The following is an 18,483-nucleotide window of genomic DNA, read 5'->3' as shown; positions in this document are numbered from 1 at the left end:
TCCCTTCTCATTTCTGATTTGGTTAATTTGGACACATTCTCTGTGTCCTCTTGTTAGTCTGGCTAGGGGTTTATCTATCTTGTTGATTTTCTCAAAGAACCAACTTTTGGTTCTGTTGATTCTTTCTATGGTCCTTTTTGTTTCTACTTGGTTGATTTCAGCTCTGAGTTTGATTATTTCCTGCCTTCTACTCCTCCTGGGTGCATTTGCTTCTTTTTGTTCTAGAGGTTTTAGGTGTGCTGTCAAGCTGCTGACATATGCTCTTTCCTGTTTCTTTCTGCAGGCACTCAGCGCTATGAGTTTTCCTCTTAGCACAGCTTTCATTGTGTCCCGTAAGTTTGGGTATGTTGTACCTTCATTTTCATTAAATTCTAAAAAGTCTTTAATTTCTTTCTTTATTTCTTCCTTGACCAAGTTATCATTGGGTAGAGCATTGTTCAATTTCCACGTATATGTGCGCATTCTTCCTTTATTGTTATTTAAGACCAGCTTTAGGCCGTGGTGGTCTGATAGCACGCATGGGATTATTTCTCTCTTTCTGTACCTGTTGAGGCCCGTTTTTTGACCAATTCTATGGTCAGTTTTGGAGAAAGAACCAAGAGGAGCTGAGAAGAAGGTATATCCTTTTGCTTTAGGGTACAATGTTCTATAAATATCTGTTAAGTCCATTTGGCTCATGACTTCTCTTTGTCTGTCTACATCTCTGTTTAATTTCTGTTTACATGATCTCTTACTTTCAGTAGTGTTTTTTTTTTTTTGGAAGGTTTTATGTTTGCTGACATCCCTTTTGTTCATTTGTGTTTTATTTACCTGATGTTCTGGTATTATCTCCAATAATCCATTGCCAAATCCAATACTACAAACTTTCCACTGTCTTGTTTTCTAGTATCATAAATATTCATAAAATATCACCAAATTTTGAATAACTTTATCATTTGTGATAAAAAACAATTTTATATGGATATTCTATTAATTATAACATCTGTTGATTAAACAATTCCCTCATTGTATAACCTTGTGTTCTTTTTGCATGGTATGATATTACAAATGAAGGTTAATTTTAGTAATGTTTGGTTTTGTATATGTAACAAGTGCAATATCTATTTCATGAAAAATATGTTTAATTTATCAAATGCTTTTTCCTTCATAAACTAAGAGAATCACTTTTTGCATTCTGTTACTGTGATATTAATACTTGTGTTTAATTATATTTTCAATCCATCAGTGAATACCTCAGAAACATAGCTCCAGGCCCTTTTAATTTGCAATTGATTCTAGTTCACTAGTATAATGTTGCAAATGTGAACAACATATATCCCAGAGACACTAAGCAACATTTTCTTCTGTATGGATTCTTCTCCTGTACTTTTGCTGAAACTACTGCTTCTTTTAGAATCCTGAATTTAGGCAAATTCCAGTGCCTTCAAAGGATGATAATCTTTTTGGACTTTATTCTTAAAATAATTCCAAGATGTTCCTTGGGGCTGCCAGCTACTTCTGTGGTTCATTTTGTTGGCATGGATTTCACTAATAATAAAATTATAATTTGTGTTAGGTTTATATTTGACATTGTCTTAATTCTTTCTTAATAAATTTTACATTTATAAAATATAAGCGTTTATGTTGATCTATGTAATTTCCTAGCACATAAATGTTCACAATAATTTTATTGCCTTCAGGTTTACACAATGCAGTACTAATCAGCTATTAAAAACAATGACTTTATGGTTGGAACTAGAAAATAACATCCTGAGTGAGGTAACCCAATTACCAAAAAAAAAGAAACAAAAAAAATGATATGCACTCACTAATAAGTGCGTATTAGTCAAAAAGCTTGAGTTACCCAATAATACAATCCACAGACCACGTGAAGCTCAAGAAGAAGGACGACTAAGTGCAGATGGTTCAGTTCTTCTTAGAAGGGTGAATGAAAATATTCATAGGAGGAAATATGAAGGCAAAGTTTGGAGCAGATACTAAAGAAAAGGACATCTAGAGGCTGCCCCAACTGGGGATCCAGCCCATACACATACAGCCACCAAACCCAAACAATATTGCTGACGCCAAGAATTGCGTTCTGACAGGAGCCTGATATAGCTGTCTCCTGAGAGACTCTGCCAGAGCATGAAAAATAAAGAGGCAGATGCTCACAGGCAAACATTGAACTGAAAATGGGGTGCAGATTGAAGGAGATAGAGAAAAGATTGAAGTAACTGGAGGCATTTGCAATCCCAAAAGAACAACAATTCCAACCAACCAGAGTTCCCACGGATGAAACTACCATCCAAAGATTACACATGGACAGACCCATGGCTTCAGCTACAAAGGATGGCCTTGTTGGGCACCAAAAAGAAGAGAAGCACTTGGTCCTTCCAAGGCTGGAACCTCCAGTGTAGCGGAATGTCAGTGCGGGGAGACAGGAAAGGATGTGTTGATGGTTGGGGGAACACCCTCATAGAAGAAGGGAAAAGGGGGACAGGATAGAGTTTTTATGGACCGGAAACCAGGAAAGATGATAACATTTGAAATGTAAATAAATAAAAATGTATCCAATACAAAAAGAAATTTAGGAGTTGGGGATTTAGCTCAGTGGTAGAGTGCTTGCCTAGCAAGCACAAGGCCCTGGGTTTGGTCCTAAGACTGGGGAGAAAAAAAAAGACAAAATAACAAAAACGAAAATTAATATATATATATATATATATATATATATATATATATATATATTCCTTGTACCACATTATAGTGCAACATGCATCTCCAAGAGATAACAACATAAATGACAGTATCAATAAATAGATTATTATCTCTTTTCAACATCAGGCTACACATAAACATTTTTTCAAATAGGTTCCAGAGAGTCTCTATACTCTTGACATGAGTTTCATTTCAACTGGACATTTGCCTTAGTTGTAGCAAATCTTCCCTTGTAACAGAAGTGTACAAAACATAACAAACTACCAATCAGGGCAACTATGCACATTGACACATTCAAATATTGTGATCTGATATATGGTCTAGGTTAAGCCACCACAGCACATTGAACAGTCAAAAGTTCCCTTTAGTCTTTCTAGGAACGGGCATTGGCCTTAGAATTAGGTTCTCTGAGTTTCAAGTCTGAGTGCTTTCTTTCTTCAGAGAAAAGAACCAACAAACATTTGGTATGTATGCAGGAGTACACATAGGATAAGTTTGTTTTCTTTCTTCCTTCCTTCCTTCCTTCCTTCCTTCCTTCCTTCCTTCCTTCCTTCCTTTGTTTCTTTGTTTCTTTGTTTCTTTCTTTGTTTCTTTCTTTCTTTCCTTCCTTCTTTCTTCCTTCCTTCCTTTCTTTCTTTCTTCCTTCCTTTCTTTCTTTCTTTCTTTCTTTCTTTCTTTCTTTCTTTCTTTCTATCCTTCTCTTCCCTTCCCTTCCCTTCCCCTCCTCTCCCTACCTCCCTTCCTTCCTTCCTTCCTTCTTTCTTTCTTTTTTTAAAGACATTCTTGCTATGTAGCACAGGCTTGTCTTGAACAATCCTCTTAATTCAGTTTCACTAGTAATGGGATTTAGCATGGGTTCACCTCCATGCTGGTCCAACATTAACCCTGCTTATGGATTTTGTAAACCATGCAGCTCATGGTCATCATCCACAGCGATTTTGTAGGGTCCTTTGAGGGCAAGGGAGTCCATTCCTTGGTTCAGATGAGCTTGGTTTAGTGCACTAGGGCCATAACAACTCAATGGCCACCTGCTGCTCTGAGGCAGTGGCTCCTAACTATGTTGTCTGCTGATGGCATGGAGTGACTAGTAAGGGCATTAGAAGAGCAAGCAAGCTTTGAGATAGAGAAACAGCTCCTTCGAAGAGCAATAGTTACTCCAAAGTGAGCTTTCCTTTGGCTATAACTGGTACATGACTGGGTAAGTCTGTATAAGTGAGGGATCCAATTTCTCTTCTGCCTAAAGCGAATAGGTACAAGGACTCTGCATGGCTTAATGAGGCAGGAGGTAGTGCTCAGCCACCTAGTGGCATGAAGGACATAAGCCAGAAGCAGAAAAGTAAAACTGGTGGGCTGGGGCAGGTTTGAACAGCTCATGACTCAGCCTCAAAAAGAATTTGAGCTCACCACTTCCTGCTTCCTGCCCTCATCCTGAAGCACAACCATTATGACTCCTGTGGGGAACAGGGTGGAGAGGTGGGGGTTGTCTAGCCTACATCTTGAGTCAGAATCCTTCAAGTTGATCTGTGTAGACTGAGACCAGTCACAAAACCTGGCAACAGAAGGCACCTTCCCACAAACACACACACACACACACACACACACACACACACACACACACAGAAGGCTCCACTCAGATGCACTGATTCTCCTAATTTCTGACTTACTCTTTGTGTGTTTCATCATATAGCAGAGACTTTGTTTATTTTGTTGGTATTTCAAATATCAAGCATGGATTTCACTGAGAACTACTACTGTGAAAGTGTGTGATTATACTAATAATCTCCTTCCTTCCTCTGACTTTAATGTAGTTAATTATAATTATTTACTTCTTTGAGAAATAAAGTTATGTTTTAATTATATAAGTTTTGATTCATGATATTTGTTTTAATTTGTCTCAAGATAACTTTAAATAATAATTTTTCCTCATTCCCTTCACAATTTAGAAGTTAAATCCATATTAGGGGACAACCAACATTCATTAATTTCCAGGTTGACTTTGGCTGCCAAATTGAGTTCCATCTCACTCATCTAGAAGTTGCTGAAAATAATTTCAATATTTTTTCAATTTATCACATATTGTTTGAAGTCTAATATGTCATTTACACATGAGAAGTTCCATGATGAGATATGTGATTTACTCTAGAAAATTTCCTTATGATTTTGAGATATTTTAATATTATTTGGGATACTATTATTCATATATTTGTATATATATTTATATTTTTATATTCGTATATTATTTCTATATATACTAATATTTATATATTTACATATTTTCCAATTGTTACTCCAAACAAATTGTAGATAGCATAATCCCAGCATGTAGGCAGAAGGAGACCTTGATCAGAAATTAGTAACGACAGCAAGAACATGTCAAATACAGAGGCAAATGCTAGCAGTAAACCACTGAACTGAGAATGGGACCACCATTTAAGGAATTAGAGAAAGGACTGAAAGAGCTGAAGGGGCTTACGACCCCATAAGAACAACAATGTCAACCAACCAGAGCTTTCAGGGACTAAATCACTACTGAAAGACTATACATGGACTGACCCTGGGCTCCAACTGCATAGGTAGCAGTGAATAGACTTGTTGGGGCACCAGTAGAAGGGTAAGCCCTTGGTCCTGCCAAGATTGGACCACCAGTGTAGGGGATTGTTGAGGGGAGTGGTACTGAAGGGTGGATGGCAAGGGGAACGCCCATATAGAAGGGGAGGGAGAGGGGTTATGGGACTGATGAACAGGAAACCAGCAAAGGGAATAACATTTGAAATGTAAATAAGAAATTTAACAAAAGTGGAAAAATTAATAATGTATAAAAATAAACCATATTGATATATTGCTATCTTCAGTTCCTATTTGTTTATTGAACAGATGACATTTCTTCCCATTGCTGGAGAAAAGATAAAATATCCTAATATTTTGGTATTACTATCCATTTTTTTTTCATTTTTTTGAGTAATGTTTCTTTTCACTATTTGAAAAATCTGATATTAGAACTCAAAAAGGTCAACAGGCTGAAGGATCCAAGTGAGGATGCCGCAGTCCCCCTTGGGTAGAAGAAGAAAGCAACTGCAAGGTGGAGGGAGTGACCTAAAAGGGAAAGGGGATAGGGATGGGGAGAGAGGGGAACATGATCTGGTATTGGGTTGGGGAAAAGTACTGAAGCTCTGAGGGCCAGCAAAAAAGAATGGAAACAGGGGGCCTTGGGAAGAAGGAGATTGGGAAGATCCTCCTGAACCTACCACAGATCTGGGAAGTGAGAGACTCTAAGGAATCAAAGGGAGGGTGGGGGCTGGACGAAATGCCATAGAGCAGGGAGAGGGAATTTGTAGAGCCCACTTCCAGCAGAAAGGCAGTCCATCCAGTGAGGGATGGTGTTGCTATCCCACAGTCAAAACTTTGATCCATAATTGTTCCCACAGGGATAGAAATGGAGAAGAGCCTGAAGTAAGGAAGGTCCAGATACAGACCCAAAGGGGACTCTAGCTAAAGGGGAGGCCTCAAGGTTTTACTCCATTACTGAGGCTAAGGAAAAAGGGACCTAACATGACTGCCCTCCAAAAGACCCAACAAACAGCTTAAAGAGTCAGATGCAGTTATTTGCACACAACCAATTAACAGAGGCTGCTGACCTGTCTGGTTGGATTAGGGGAAAGCCAGAGGAAGCTGAGGAGGAGGGTGACCCTGTAAGAGGACTAGCAGCTTTATTAACCTAGACCCCAAAACCTCTCTGACACTGTATCTCCAACCAGAAAGCATACAGTAGCTGATGTGAGGCCCCCAACACATATACAGCAGAAGACTACCAGGTCTATGTTAAGTAAGAGAAGATGCACCTAATCCTCAAGAAACTGGAGGCCCCAAGATGTTTAGAGGTATGTGGGCTGACTGGAGTGCAACATACTTGTGGAGACAGTCAGGGCAGGGAGGAGACATGGGATGTGGAACAGTCAGATGGTACACTGGAGTATAAAATCTGTAGTGTAAAAATTAAATACACACACATACATACATACATACATACATACAAAATGTTTATTTAAAAATTATTTATTAGATAAATAATTGTAACATGATGTCTTTTTAAACATTATTATACATGTAAATTATATCTTATTTAATTATCATATGGTAATCTATGTTCCCCTTTGATTAAACTATGTATAGGATATTTCTTCTATCTTTTAATTTCAAATTATGTGTCTTTGTATTTAAAAACATTTTAAATTATTAATATCAAAGTGCCTTCAATTTAAGGCAATAAATGAAAAGGGATAACTTAATAATGCTATTTTAAATTTAAAAATTGTATGTTTTATGTTTATCTTTATGTAAATAACTTTTATTTGACTTATATAACTGTCAAAAGCTTTCTACTTTTGTCTACTAACTAAAATCTAGTTCTGGAAGCTTCTATCATGTGTACAATCTAATGTTGGCAAGACTTTGTCAGCCTCTGATAACTATGGTTAAGTAAGCTAATCCCTTTTAGTTCTTTTTGGTTTTTTTCTTTTTTTGGTTATTTTCTTTACTTACATTTGAAATGTTTTCCCCTTTCCCGGTTTACCTTCTGGAAACTCCCTATCCCATGTCACCTCCCCCTGCTTCTATTAGGGTGCTCCCCTACCCACCCACTTACTCACTCTTGCCTTCCTGCCCTGGTATTCCCCTACAATGGGGCATTCAAGCCTTCACAGGAGCAAGGTCTCTCCTCCCCTTGATGTCCAACAAGGGCATTCTCTTCTATATATGGGGATGGAGTCATAGGTTGCTTCATGTGTAGTCTTTGGTTGGTGGTTTAGTCCCTGGAAGCTCTAGGGTGTTTGGTGGGTTGATACTGTTATTCTTCCTATGGGATTGCAAATCTCTTCAGTTACTTCAGTTCTTCCTCTAATTCTGCAATAGGAACCCCATTTTCAGTCCAGTGTTTGAATTATGCATCTGCCTCTGTATTTTTCAGGCTCTGGCAGAGCCTCTCAGGAGACAGCTATATCAGGCTCCTATCAGCAAGCAATTCTTGACATCCCCAATAGTGTCTGGGTTTGGTGCCTGCATGTGGGATGGGTTCCCAGGTGTGACAGTATCTGGATGACCTTTCCTTCAGTCTGCTCTAATCTTTGTCTCTGTATTTACTTTAGACAGAAGCAGCTTTATTTATGATAATCAGAAGCTAGAAAGAATCCAGATGTCCTTCAGCAGAGGAACGGGTGAGGAAATGTACATTTACACAATGGTTTACTACTCAGCTACTAAAAACAACAGCTTCATGAAATTCTTATGCAAGTGGATGGAACTAGAAAATATCTTCTTTTTGGTTTTTTACTGGCTCAGTTGATTCAGCTGTTCTTGCTCAAACTACTCTCCCGCTGACTGGTTGAAACTGGCTTCTGTCAGCTCCTGACTCAATTGCTCTGCTAGTCCTCAAGCTAACCCTAGGAATTTCTGCTTATCTTGTCTCCTGATTCTCTTGCTCATTCTGTCTGCACCTGTGCCTATATCATTCTCTATGCAACCTGTCTGTAAAACTGTTCTGGGAAAAAAATCAAATCCTAACAGCAATGGAGGAGTGTTCCTCTTTTCCACATAATCATAAACATCTGTAGTTGACTGAGTTTTTGATCCTAGCCATACTGACTGGTGTGAGGTAGAATTGCAGGATCATTTTGATTTGCATTTTTCTGATGACTAAGGATGTGATCAGTTCCTTAGTTGTTTTTCAGCCATTAGAGATTCCTCAGTTGGAAATTCTGTGTTTAACTCTGTACCCCTTTAAGTGGGTTATTTGATTTTCTGGAGTCTAAGTTCTTGAGTTATTTGTATATTGTATATTAGCTCTCTATGGATTGCATACTGATACAACCATTTCGGTAATCAATTTGTGATCCTCAGAAAGTTGGAAATAGTTATACCTGAATACCCAGCAATTTCGTTCTGGACATATACCTAAAAGATGCCCCACACTACCACAAGGACACATGCTCCACTATGTTTATAGCCACCTTATTCATAATAGCCAGAAGCTGCAACGAACACATATGTCTTTCAGTGACAAAATAGATACCAAAAATGTGGTAATTTTATACAATAGAACATTACTCATATGAAGCTTAAAAGGAAGGAAGTATCAGGTGGGAATGTTTCAATCCCACTCAGAAGAGGAATCAAAATAATGATGAGTGACAGAGGGTCAGAGGGACCTGGTGGGAAGGGATGAGGGGGCAAGATCAGGTATGGAGGGAGACAACAGAGAAGACCAGAAGGTGAGGTGAATGAATAGAAATGGGTAGCAGTGTTGAGGGGTATGGTAGGAGGAACCTCTAGAAAGTCCCAAACACCAAGGATGTACAAGGCTCCCAGAACTGCTGGGGATTAAATTAGCTGAAATACCCAACAGGAAGGAGATAGAATCTGAAGGAATCACCTCCAGTAGATAAACATAGTCCACACTTAAAAGATGGGGCCACCCACCCATCTCAATGTTTTTGTCTCATAATTAGTCTTGTCTAAAGGAAATTCAGGAACAAAACAAGGATCAGAGACTGAAGGAAAAGCTATCTAGAGAACACTCCAACTTGAGATCCATTCCATGAAACACAAAACCAGACACTATTGCTGATGCTAAGATGGGCTTGGAGACATGAGCCTGGCACGACTATCCTCTCAGAAGCTCTAGGAGCAGCTGATTCAGACAGATATGGATACTTACAAGCAATCATTGGTCTGAGTCTGGTGACCTCAGTCCAAGAGTTAGGGGAAGGACTGAAGAACAGAAGGGATTGCATCCCCAAAGGAAGAACAACAGCATCAACTAACTCAACTCCTCAGAGCTCCTAGTAACTAAGCCACCAACTAAAAAGCATACATGGACTGGTCCATGCCCCTGCTACATATGTAGCAGACGAATGCCTTGTCTGCCTCAGTAGGAGGGAATTCACTTGATTCTGTGCTTGCTTAATGACCCAGAGAAGGAGTGATGCTAGGTGAGGTGTGAGTGGGTGAGTGGGTGAGGAGCACCCTCTTAGAGGCAAAGCAGAGGGGGAATTGCATGGAGGGCTCATGGAGTGGGGACAGAGAAGAGGGACATTTGAAATGTAAATCAATAAGATAATGATAAAAAAACAAACAGAAAACAAACAAGCAAACAAATAAAAGCAACCTCTGAACTCTCCAAAGTGAATGGCAATTAATTCTACTCCTCTATATTTCCTTTGAACTCACTGACAACCAAACTGACTGAAGTGAATCCACTACCCGGAACTCAACTGCCTGAACAGAACTGACTTCTGATTGCTGGGATTAAAGGCATGTACCACCAAGCCTGGACCTAATTTTTTTTTTACCTGGAATTTGCTCTATACCAGGCTGGCCTTGAACTCTGAGATCTGCTTGCCTCTGTCCCCTGGGATTACAGGCCTCTCTGTATTCCAGCCAGAGTAGTCTTAAGATTGGCTTAAAGTTCCTCTACATCTTTATTCCTCTTGTACTTAAATTTCAGCCTCTCAATTTTAAAACCTTAAAAAAACTAGTACTAAAAAGAAAAACATATGTGAAAATTTTAATTTCATGGGTGTGGCTCAATTTATTTATTGAGTACTTTTGTATATCATATAAACGATGATGACTACAGAGAAACATAATGTGGCAAATTGAGAAAAATACGTGATGACTAAATGTTAAATCATATACAGGAATTCCATACTAGTTCCTTTAGGCTCAGGGAATATTAAGGTAGAAAGGTATGCACAAAAGGTGTAAAATATCTGCATCAAGATAGTGATGTAGACTGTTGATTTTGCAATACCGCATGCTTGTTCAATTCATGTACTTATAGAAATTATGATGATTTGCACTAGATCTTACAGAGCTGGCAACCTGATCAGCTCATGAGGCTCAATTCTCCTGAAAGCTTTATGTGCAGGTAATTTTTGATAGAAATGCAAGAGAAATTTCTTCAATAGTGTAGTTACTCTTTAAGTATCCTTGTCCTTGGCATCACCATCATCTCACCTCTGCTAGCCTAACAAAACTCATAGGGGGATTTTTTGAAAAGAAATCAAGAAAAGAGTAGAAAACATTGAAAGACAGCTGGATATGGTCCTATCACATTATGCATAGGTAGGAAAACAATATAATGAAACCAATTGTGCGATTGTTTTACATTGTGATTTCAGCATATAACGAATACCACATTCAATAGTAAAAAGCAATGCTTTCTTTGAAAGCATTCAGTAGAATTCATGATAACATATTTTCTTAGTGATGACCTGACTCAGGCCTAACTTTCAGATCTTTTTGTCAGCGTATCAAGTTATTTGCTTAGTGATGTCTTCCATCCACAAGACCCTTAGTAACAAGGGTCCATGTGAGGACAACTAGAGATGTACGTCATCACGAGGGAATCTCTTACTAATAATTCAAAAACTTTTTTGACAATTCTGTAAATTAGGATGTGACACATTCTAAAATTAAGCTCCTAACTTTGCTTGTTCAGGAAGCTATGTAAAAATTTGAATATATTCCATAGCTATAATTGTGATCTGCAAATCAGCACATTTTTAGAGTTTCTGCATAACTTTGGCTGCCTTGTCTATCTCACTTTCTGCTACCTTAGTTTCATGCACATAGTGCACAGCATCTTTACAAAGTTATATCTTAAGTATATGTATATGTGATCATATACATGTGTGTACATTTGTGTATATTCACATTGATAGGTATAGGATAGTGAAATATACTCATTTTTTAACTTTGCAGAATTTCTATAGAGTCTTTTACAATTATAAAATATTAAAACAATGAATAAGAGATATGTTCCTTTTCTAACAACTACACAGGATTGTCATTACTAATTAACCTGTCATGATTGTAATTGTCTGCTCTTTGATAGAGAATGAGTGAATATTTAAAAATTAGTGAACATTTGTCTATATTTTGTAAAACTCAGGTAGAGCCCCTTCCTGGATTTGCTTCTGCTGTATAGTTTCTAGGGATAATCGTGAGACTTGTAGGTGTGAGAGACTGTGGCTTCTGCAGTTGCTAAGGCATTGGAAAGATAAACATCTGTCCACTTAATTTTAGTTTGGAGAATTTCTTAGATATAATCTATATCTTTAAGTCAATTAATGTTAAGTTATGGATGTTGTTAGGGTCAGAATTAATTACCCCTAGTTTCTTTAAAAGAGCAAAATGCAGTCAGAAATGTTCTTCAGTTGGTATTGAAGTCATAAATAGATGTTAAAAGTGAAAACTTCACAAAGCACAAACCAAGGGTAATTCGTGACAATCAATGACGGTTTCAGCTGATATCATCAAAGAGGCAAAGGCGTGACTGCAAGGAAGCACATGCTTATGAGAAAACTGAGTGACTTCTCAAGAGCACCTGGAACGCTAGATAGAGACCAACAGTAGCTCAAACCTTGCATTGATCAAAGTCTGTGAAATTTTAGCAGAGGCACTCGAAGTTGTACGTCACTAAGTTTGCAATGGATGGTTACATATATTTTAGCTATAGAAAGTTTCTCTCTTCTTTCTATCTATGCATATTCTGCCTCCTGGACATGACCTCTCGAGGTCTTTAGTTTATCTTACTTGTTGCCTTTTGTACGGCGGAACACATTTGCAGTGTTAATATTTTACTTGTTTTATGTGAGGCAGATTGATTTTTCCCCTCATTAATTTTAATGATAATGGGATTTTTACACAAATTGCAGTCACATCGATGTAACTGAACAATTGATTTCTTATACTATTTTTGTTTCTCTGTTTAACATTGTATTTATTAAAATAACAAGAAAGGATTTATATGAAAAATCATAACCATTATTTATTGAAAGTAAGATAAAGAGCTTTACAACTGGACAGATTCCGTGCACATTAAAAGAGGAGACACAATTCTGACTCACAAATAAATACAGACGTCACCTAGGACAATGGCTGGGTAAAACACAGCACTAGGTACTGTTTTGTAAGAGTACTCCCAGAAATTTGACTAATCTTGGTATATTTTCATCTTGAAAATTCAATAAATTCTACCCTAATGATATTTACAGTATGATTTTTTTCGTTAAAGTCTATTCCTGCCTCTTGATGTGTACTAGTTAGTTCTACAACCATATATACCTATATTCTTATATAACTAATTGTTGCTTAATAATAATTTTAATTAACTAATAACAATTAATTTAATTTAATATTATGATAATAGGCTTGCATGTCTTGAGTTGTCTGAACATTTTCCTGTTTGATCAGCAAGTATTCTACCTCCACTCAAAGGTCTTACATTCTCAGCCTTCACTGGAGTTACCGAAGCTTTTCTGTGGGATAATTGCTGTAAACAGTCCACCAATACTGCTCACTCATTGTCAACCATTTTCATTGTGTGTAAAAAAAAAAGAGTGAGAGAAAATGCACAGTGTTACTGTTATGACATGTTTGTTAGTTTAATTGATTTTTTGGTTGTTTGGTTTTGAGGGAGTATTTCATGAAGCCTAGTCTTTACTTTTTCTTAGTATGATGTTGAAGCTAAGTTTGAATTCCTAATCTCCCTGCTTCTACATCCAAATTGTAGGGAATTTATTCAGCACTTGTTTCATAAAATATTGAGTAGCTTTTAGCTACTGGCTCTTTATGTTCATTATTATAGTCTAATAAGGAGCCTTATTTAAACTTTTTATTTATAAAACATCATATATATATACATATATATATATAATGAACACTTCCACTACATATTTATTTGTTTCATTTTCTTTCTCTTATTGTGATTTAATTTAATACAGTTATGTCTTTCATGTTATATTTATTTTTATTTTTATTATGTGTTTCCTTGTGCTCTATGTTGAAGGTGATCTTTTTTCTGACTTTCGTACAATATGGACTTTGATGCAATTTTAATACTGTTGAGTTTAAGAGGAAGACTTTAGGAATGTGTGCTAATTCCAGGATTTGAATCTACTTTACAATCTGTCATAAATTGCCTATTAGAAAGAAAATGTACAAAGAAAGTTTAAATAACAAATTCATCAAGTGTCTGAATATGAAAAACTAAATTTTAGGTACTAAACCACTTTCATTGAGAGTATCTGGTGGAACTATGATGTTGTTTAAATAGCTGTCGGATCTGACATTAAGCTGTACCAAGAAGACAGTAGTCCCATGCTGAAGGGCTTGGTGCTGAGGCACCTTGCCACAGTCCAAGTGGGAAATGTGCGACTCCTCAGTTTCAGTCCCAGTCCTACAGCACTTGCTGCTAATTTTGAATAAGACATTTTTTTTTTTTTTGGAGCTGGGGACCGAACCCAGGGCCTTGTGCTTCCTAGGTAAGCGCTCTACCACTGAGCTAAATCCCCAGCCCCTGAATAAGACATCTTAAAGCCTGATATTTGGATCACTAACTTCTAAATATCAGCTAGCCCCTCCTTCTGGCTTTGCTCGCATCTTTCATGTAATAATGACAGCTGTCAAGGCATGCACCAAGGAATTCTGCATGAACTGAGTAACAGAAGATAGTTTCTGCCTCAAACCACCTGCATGTTGAAGCTCTGAATGCTCCTCAGCATGTGCGAAGAATTGAAAATCACTAGACTGGATTTAGAAATGGATCATTCAAATGCTGATCCTTGGAAAAACTGGAGCCACAAGAAAAATTTATTCAATATGTAATGTCTCAATGCCTGCACTATATCTTTCAAACAGCAAAGCATTATTACTATATGATTTGTCAATTCTACTTGATAACAGTGCATATCAAACTTTTAATTAATATTAAAGCTGATTTTATCCAGAATACATTAAACTAGAATATTCATATAATTGTGAAAAATTATACTGTGTATTTGGAATTTTGCTCTGATGTATTATAAGAAAACTATATGGAAAAGGAAAAATATTACCCATGTTTACATTAATGAGAAGATTTCAAATTATTCTTAGTGCTTACAACTTGAATGTATGTATATAAAAGTTAAATATTGATATAGTAAAGATGGACTTAAATGTAAAATTTTCTTTTAAGCACTAAATTACATTTAAAATGTAATTTTTTAATGACTAAGAAGACATACAATACTTGGCAGAGAAAAATATTAATAAACACAAACTAAACATATGAGTTATTGACTTTCCTCATGGCAATACATTTAAAAATGAATTTTGTAAAAAAAATCCAAACCAAACCAAAGACACCATATAAAATGATAACCAAGTTAAAGATCTAGTAAGACATGTCAAAGAAATGTGACCTTCCTTTAACCAATCTGATTAATTCCAATACTGCCTATCTACTTAAGCCAGAAAACATTTTGGTCAGTATAATTAATCAAGAACTGAACTCAAGAAGAACTTACAAGTGTAGGCATAGCACTGGGAGAAAAGGCATTGAGAGTAAGAGCGTTATTGGGGCATCAGAGCAAGAAGAGAGAGCAAGGTTAGAAGGAGAATGAAGAGTGGAATAAATTAGAGACTATAGGTAACATAAAATACTAAAAGAACAATGTGCAGAATGCAGAGGGAAAAGGGAAAAAAGAAGCTGGAGAGAGCAAAAAGAGCAGGCAGGTTTTTCCTTACCATGGGACGGAATAGGCCATTTTTAATAACAAGACAGACTTAGACTTGTTAAATGGACAAAGGTTTAGTCTTACAAACTTGGATGTAATTCATTTAGCATTAAAAGTGTAGAAGCTTTTTCTTTCCCTATGCAATAAAGGTTGGAGCTCATAAAAATAAGAAAAAGAAATAATCCTTTTCCTGTTATGTACTATAGATTTTCTATTCTAATATAAGATACTCTATTCTTTTCATGATAAAATGTTAACAAGATAAACTTGTGAGGATCAAGTTATTCACCAAATTGGCTACAATGTAAGTACTTTTAATGGTCATCTAATAGCACTGATTTTTTTTAGTTTTTTTTCATTTAGTATGAAAATAATCACTTAAAATAGTAATCATTTTACTATAGTCAGAATAAGGAAATATTATGACATTAAAATTAGAAGAAAAAGTTTGAAAATAGAAATAATGCTTAATACCAAAAATATGACATTAATGGCATTATCAAGTTAAATTTTCAGCTCTTAGATTTATTTTTGTAAGCACTTAAATGATTTTCGCAACCTTACTGCATGAAAGGTGGGCCGCGTACAGCCTGTGAGGACATGACTACGGAAGCAGGTGTGAAGATGGATGTAGTCTTAACCTAATGTCATCAAATCAGAGAACATTACTCCGTGTCGTTCTTATGAAGGTGAGTTCAACATCAACTTTGGTCTTGGGAAACTTCTTTGGTAACTACATAGATGTCACAAGTGTTGAAATTCTAATATTGCTGTATTTTATCATTTACATACTAGGTCTTCTGGTCAAATAGCTCTCATAAAGTATTTGGTTTAATTTTAATTCTATGTTAAATATCATAAGAGTATATTTATTGAGGCATTATTTGTTTCCTTAGTAAAATGTTCTTATTAAGTGTAGTTTTTATTTGACAATAGAGATGCACAGAACACTGAGGCATGGATATTATCATTGAAAAACAAGTCTTTTATTTGTTTTATTTTTATTTTTTTAGTATTTCAACCAGCCTCTGAGAGAGCCTCAGTTCTTAATAGCATGCTTGTAAGTTTGATCTTTGTAAGGAATATACATTTACAGAATATGATAAAATTTTGAGAAAATGTGCTGCAACTTCAGCCTGAGTCTCTGGACATACTTGGTGTAGGAGTCAATTAGTTTGCTGAGTGCCCACTAACGTTGTCATCAATGAAGTCTGGCATAGCAAAGATCAGAGGCACCCTAGCAATAATCAGTAGAAAACTGAATATAGAAAAACTGCTAGTGTTCCTGGGAGAGAATCACCTGGAAGAAAATCCTCAAACCAACTGGAAACCTATGAAAGATTCTAGTTGACTGTAACAATGAAGGACATCTTTACCTCACACCAGGAGAGCTCCCAACAGCAACATCCAGTTAAATTGTCTCTAAATTCAGGAGGTACAGAAAGTTTCTTAATGAATATATGGAAAAATAGGATCACGCCTCTAAATATCAAGGGCAATTACATATCAATAAAGACTTAATTTGTACAGGAGAAACTATTTTCTTAACTCAGTCTTCTCTCCAGATATTATTGTGAATTCGAATTTGTCTATGCACATGCATTTGCATGTGGCTGTTTGAAAAGGAGAAAAATATATGCAGTTGCAAAACGCCACTGAGAGAGAACGTGTTAGAAATTTTGTATTATGAGCACATCCAACTTCCCAGAAGAATGCACTGTGCATGTTATGGATTTTCAAGAAAAATAGACATAATCAATTCCCCTCACAAAGCCCATCATGCCAAGACTGCTAAACATGGATACTTGCCCACTGATGCTCAGCAGGATTCAAAATTAGACGCTGTTTAACCTGGTGTCTCCAGAGCTGTCTCTGAATACTGTCATCGAAGATGCTCCAAACTGCTCCGCTCAGACTGTGTGCATTAATGAATAGATGATGTTTGAAACCATATGGGATTCTATACTCACCTTAATTTAAATTAATTGTCCTGTGAATGATTAATGCTTTGTCGGAGTTTCTCATAGTGCCTATATCACAGATACCAAACAAAAGAACTCCACCTTTTATGTTATGTCCTTTAACCCTATTAAAATATAATTAATTACAGCAGCTATGTCTTTTTCTAAACATGACTAATAGATCATTTATAAGCATTAAGTACTTAGTAATGGCATTTCTTGGACCTTTAGTAATTTAAGTTTCAATGTAAGAATAATGATTGCATTTTTAAAAATAAAATCTAGAATGAGTGGGATTAACTAATCTGTAAATAGGAAGGTATGCAGAACTGTCATAAAGTTTTCAAAACATAATCAGTACATGCCAATTACATAGATGTATATAATAATATATTTGAAAATATCTAAAATTATTCCTCTGTTTTACAAAATTTCAGGAAATTATTTTCTTTTACAAATAAATATTTTCTAAAGATTGAATTTTAATGTTGAGGAGACTATTTTATCATTAAATAAATGAGAACAAAATATATATCCCTCCAGAGATAGAGATCATGGATTTCATATTCCTTCAATATATAATGTTAAGTACTATAAAAGAAATTTATGAGAGTTTTGTTTTGTTTTGTTTTTTGTTGTTATGAGTTTCTCTGTGTATCTGTGGCTGTCCTGGAGTTCAGTCTATAGATCAGGTTGCCTGTAGTAGCGGGTTGGTTCCACCTGTTTCTGTCTTCGGAATTCTGGTATTAAAGGCATGCTCTAACACTGCCTGGCTAATTTCAGAAGTTTTTGTTGCTTTTTTTTCTTTTGTATAGAGAAATTCTTTTCTTACCATGGTTATTTAGAGATGACCTTTAACATGTAAGACACTAATTTGTTCTAGAACTTGAATTCTTTACTAATCATTGATAAGAATCTCTTCAAATGTTTTCTTAAGAAAATTATATCATTTAAGTAAAATACCTCTTTGGATAATTAATTCAATACTTCCAAACTCAGTCCGCTGTTTTAAATTATAGCCCATCTATCAGAAAGCTAATGTGGCTAAATTTGATTTGTTATTTGAAGATATTATTCTGAATTTACAGCTGAAAGCCTATAAGTCTTATTCTAGACCTGATGTTCACGAACCGTTTATAAGTCCTTTTTGCCAGGTAAATTCCTTATATTTCTTCTCATCTCTCACTATATTTCCCTTCCCCTCCTTGTGACCAATTCAACACTTACAAGCCAAATCCAGACCAGTGGCCTTCTAAACTGCTTGTTATCGA

This window comes from Rattus norvegicus, chromosome 14, assembly GCF_021556685.1.
Source record: "Rattus norvegicus strain SHRSP/BbbUtx chromosome 14, alternate assembly SHRSP_T2T, whole genome shotgun sequence".
Classification (NCBI taxonomy): domain Eukaryota; kingdom Metazoa; phylum Chordata; class Mammalia; order Rodentia; family Muridae; genus Rattus; species Rattus norvegicus.
This window is presented reverse-complemented; position numbering follows the sequence as displayed.